The 5,032-nt window shown below is 30.4% G+C and overlaps 1 long non-coding RNA gene across 6 annotated transcripts; it reads right to left on the reverse strand.

Annotated features, from left to right (window-relative positions):
• Window positions 1–600: 600 nt before the first annotated feature.
• On the reverse strand, window positions 601–3,715 carry LOC120068125 (uncharacterized). 6 transcript variants are annotated; one of them, XR_005479097.2, is made up of 6 exons: window positions 2,936–3,715; window positions 2,731–2,856; window positions 1,625–1,720; window positions 1,176–1,258; window positions 964–1,094; window positions 601–871 (listed from the first exon to the last, which is right to left on the reverse strand). It is a non-coding gene; the product is annotated as an uncharacterized LOC120068125 (long non-coding RNA). The 6 variants fall into 6 exon arrangements; XR_016525431.1 differs by having other exon boundaries at window positions 964–1,720; window positions 2,936–3,333; window positions 3,415–3,715; XR_005479099.2 differs by lacking the exon at window positions 1,625–1,720.
• Window positions 3,716–5,032: the final 1,317 nt, after the last annotated feature.

Raw genomic sequence — 5,032 nt, forward strand, 5'->3', positions numbered from 1 at the left:
TTTTATTTTCCAACAAAATTTATTTCTATTAAAATTTTATAATTGGATTTACAATTAAATTTTTTAAAAAACATGTTAAATTTGAATTGTTTTAATATCCTAGTCCTGATAAAAATATTGTACTTTTAGTCTATAATTATAAATTTAAGTATCTACTTTACATTCGAATTAATTATAATTTATTAGTAATAATATTGTTTTAGTTACTAAACCATTCTTACGACTTTTGTAATACTTGTTTTTTAAAAGATATTTTTTATAGTACTTGTAAATATTTATTTTTTTTTTATACCCGTTAAAATTTAATTTAAACACTCACTATAAGAATTTTGGGTTTTAATGTCGGTTTTAAACCGACATTAAAGATAGTGTTATTAAAGCCCTTCATGTTGATTGTCTTTAATGTCGGTTTTAAACCAACATTAAAGGACTTTTGTAACAACGTCTTTAATGTTGGTTGCAACCGACATTAAAGCCCTTTAATGAAATTTGCAGTCGACATTAAAACCCAGAATCTGTCTGTTTATCAATTATTGTCCCTTCTTTTAAATTCCATTGTCGAATCCATTTTTTCGGTCAAAAAGTATAACACGACACATCATCATCGAACACTGTGGCTATGGCATATTATTTATGTATGGATTGCAAATCTATTACATTTAATCCACAAATTCTGCTATAAAATTATAATTTAAAAGGTCGTACAATAATTCAGCCCTTGAAAACACAAATTACAAGTAATACAAACATTATGGTTTTACAAACATTATGAGTTCATTGTCCCTCTCCACTTGGTAAGTATGGATCCCTTCATAATTCTTCTTGAATAGACCCCCCAGCTTCAACAGTGTCTAGTTATAAGCATCTTTGTCTGAGCATTGTTATTCAAAGGATCACAAACAAAAAAGGTTTAAGACAAAAGATTGAAGGTGAAAATGTGATCAGAATGCATATTCAACTAACCGTGTTTATTGGGAATGTGTATAAATGGTACATTCAAGGAAAAATTCTTGTAGGGAATGTGTTGGATCTAGAGTTCCCCAAGAAAAAGCATAAAGAGGTTACGATACCAAATCTTTACTCCTTTGTTGCACCTGCAAAACAAGAAAACTCAATAGTTGAATAAATGAGAGAATCTTCTTTTTCAAGATCTTGAAGAAGAGAAGCTTGGTTACCTAGATATGAGATACGAAGACGATGGAAAATTTTCGACAGCATAACGATGCTACCACAACAAAATAAAAAATTTACCTTGAACCTGTTCAAAGAAACACACTCCTAAAAATATTTACAACTACTAGTTCTCAACAGAACTATCAGAATTCCCAAAAAAATGAATATTCAAGAACAGATACATCAATAAGCAAATTTAGCTCATAATGTACTTCAAATCTCAAAAGTTGTCACAAAAACTACCATAGTGCATAAATAACCCACAAACTACCATAGTGCAACCCACAAACTCAAGCACCTTGAATCAAATCTAAATTACAAATAAATAGTATGCATGAGTCATAAACAGGTGTTACATTCTAATCCAATATGTTTACATTCTAATCCAATCTAAACTACAAAGAGGCCAATGGCCTTAAGAGAAATAATTCATTGCAATATGTTTACTCACCTCTTTATTGCAAGCATGGTTGTGGCGCTTCGGTGGAGACACAATTGATACTACAAACGAGTACTATTTTCTCTAGCCAACCACGCTAGTCCAACACTATATTTTAGTACAAATTCATGTTAGTTGAACTATGCTCACATTAGTTTGTTACCCACCTTACCTTACCCTTTCTTTCTACAAGAATACTACCACATAAATATGGACATATTTTAATCTATGATTCGTTAGAAGAGAAGAAAAATCCTTAACCGCTAAATTATACTTATATTGACATGTTTACGTTTAAAATTAAAATAGTTTGGAAACATGAACATAATATTTAATATAACATTTATTCTAAGAAAAGGAAAAACAAAAAAACTCAACATTATTTGCTTAACCTTTTAGTTTATATATTAAATTTTTTTTTTAAAAAAAAAGAGTTAATATTAGTTTTGAAAAATAAAACTTTATATCAGAATATCAATGATAATCTCTTTTTTTTCCTGAAAAAAGAAATTTAATTAATCATCGTGATAAAGAATAAAGACCAATTAATTGAGTTTTTTTTTCTTTTCCTTTTTCCTTAAATATTTTTATGTTTGAGTTCTTAATTACCTTCCATCCTTTTATTTTCTTGTTAGTACAATTAGGGATAGAGAATTTGAACCACAATTCTCGTAGTTTTTAAAAGACTTGTATGTTAGTTGAACTATACTTGCTTTGACTTAATACCTCCGAACTAAGCATAGTTTTGTTAGTTAGGTTCAAATTCCAAAATCACTCATATAAATACACAGGCAATATTATTAGAAACACCATGATAGGAATACAAATAAATACTTTTAAAATGATGAGAACATGAGAGGAAGAATTCCAAACATATTAGAAGTTGAATATAACAGTATAAGAATGATATCTAGTTTAAAAACACTAAAATCTACTTTTTGAACATCTTCACTAAGTTATTACCTCGAAATTTAACATCAAAGGTTAGTCCAACAATTTTAAGAACAATAATCTCAAATAATAGTTGCCTGAAAATGTTCTATTTATTTTCAGTTCAGGAGTTTAGAATGAATTATTGTCAGGAGTTTAGAATGAACCTTTAGGAATTTCTTTCTCACCTTGTTTGACAAAAGAGGCTGGAATTTTGGTCAGCTAAGCAAATATATCATCATCAAGAGAGCAGACTGATGAAGATGATGATGTTGAAGGAGAAAATTATATGAATGAGCAAATGGATCCTGCATCTGCTAAACGTGTTAGAAGGTAACATTTATAGCATTTCGGTTAAATGAACTTCAAAAGAATAATAAATAGAAAAATTACCTTCTCAAGGGTTTCCTCAATTGCTTTGTCGCTCAGCTTCTCACTCCTACCTTTCTTAAGGATGTTATCACAAAAGATAGCAAGTAGTTTTGCACTAGAACTTCAAGTAATTCAACAAATGATATACAACAAAATTATTAATCAAATCGAATTTCAAAGGCCATAGACACAAAAAGGCCCAAATTTAGGAGTAGAGAGATATATTGGAGTGAAACCGCAACTGGCTTTCATTGAGACATTTACACAAGCAGTTGAGAGGCGTAAACATAAGAACAAAAATTGTTATGAGTTTAAGAGAGGAAAGAGAAGAAGAGCATATTGATGGTGACAGCGATGGAAAAAGAAGGGGAAAAGAGCATATTAAACATAATGGTGACAGCAGTGCGGTGGACAGGGACCTGCAAATGACTAACAAAGATGGCAACGGAAACCTAGACAGAAACGCAAACAAAAAGATGCTGATGGCTAGGTGAATGCACCTGATCCGGTGGCGGAATGAACGACGAACGACGACGGTGGCAGATCTGGCGAACGATGGCGGTAGATCTGGAGACATACAAACGACAGCGGAAGATCTGGAGACATGCGAATGACGGCGACAGATCTAGAGACACGCGAACAAAACGAACAGTAGATCCGGCGAATGACAGATTTGGAGACACGCGAATGATGACGAAATATGCAGCAGATCCGACTGAACAACCAGCAAATCCACTTTGGAAGAGAGGAGTGAGAAAGAATAGGGTCTGAAGAAGGAAGTTTGAGAATGAAGGAAAAAGAAAAGAGAGGGAGAGTGAAGAGGGAAATGAAAAAAAATGGGGGATAAATAGAAAGTTAGAGGAAAAAGTGAAGCGGGTCTTTAATGTCGGTTTAAAACCGAAATTAAAGGTATCCCTACAATGTCCGTTTTAAACCGATGTTAAAGATCTGCTTTTAAAAAAAAACCGATATTATACATCCGATTTCACTTTTTTCAACTGACATAAAAGCCTAAAATTCTTGTAGTACTATATAATGATTATTTAATTTTTGTATTATTAATGCAAAATTATTTCCCCTAATTGTATGCATATGTGACCAAAAGTCAAAATTATAAACTCTTCAACTCCCATCCAAATATAGTTAAACTAAAAAAAAATTATTAGTCGTCAATTATAACTTGAATACTAGCAATCATAATTGTATGTTGTAGTTTTAGGGAAAAAATTGTAGTTTTTTACGGAAAAAATTGTAGTTTTAGTTTGTAGTTTTAGGGAAAAAATTGTAGTTTTAGTTAGTCAAAACTTGCAATAGTTTTTTTAAAACATTAATACAAGTTAAACTAATATTTTTTAGCTTAATTTTTAAATATAAAAATCAAATAGTTATCCAACAGAGTACTAATTTTCAATTTTTTTGCTTTTGAAAATTAAGTTTATAATAAATACATCTTCTATCCAGGGTTTCTTTATTTTGTTATCTATATTTTAGGAGCATTTTTAAAAATTAAGCTAATTTTTTAAAATTCAAAAAATTAGATTTTAAAATTTTATTTTGTTTTGTTGTTGTTATCACTGTTGTTGTTGTTTTTAAAATTTACTTGAATTCAAATGTTTAATTTGAAACAAATGAAAATAGTGGTAACAAGTCGTAAAAAAATAAAAATAATTTATTTTTTAAAACAAAAACAAATAGTTACCAAAAGTCTACTTCTTTGTTTGTTTTTAATTTCCTTAGTTTTCTTATTTAGAGTCAATGCCATTTATTGTTAACTAATCCTTTAGATCCGAATTCTTGCCATTTAAAAAGCATTTACTAATCCTCAGGAAAAAAAAACATTTTCTAAGTGAAGAATTTCCATGATAATTAATTAATTAAAGAAAGCATACCATTAGAAAGGCCTTGAGGTTGTTCTCTGTAATGGACTCTCAACTATCCGCGCTATCCTTAATCTCCAACAGAAACTGTAAAAACCCTCTTCTTTCCTCCCCATTTCCTCCCCTCTTCCTCGGTTCTTCAATGGCAGAATTCAAAATCTCATAAAAAACATTCATCACCTTCTTCATCTTCCTCGCAATCCCCTACAAATCAAACCGACTCAACGCCGGAACTTTGCTT

The sequence above is a fragment of the Benincasa hispida genome, chromosome 12, assembly GCF_027475165.1.
Source record: "Benincasa hispida cultivar pf3 chromosome 12, pf3_genome.v1.1, whole genome shotgun sequence".
In the NCBI taxonomy this organism is placed as follows: domain Eukaryota; kingdom Viridiplantae; phylum Streptophyta; class Magnoliopsida; order Cucurbitales; family Cucurbitaceae; genus Benincasa; species Benincasa hispida.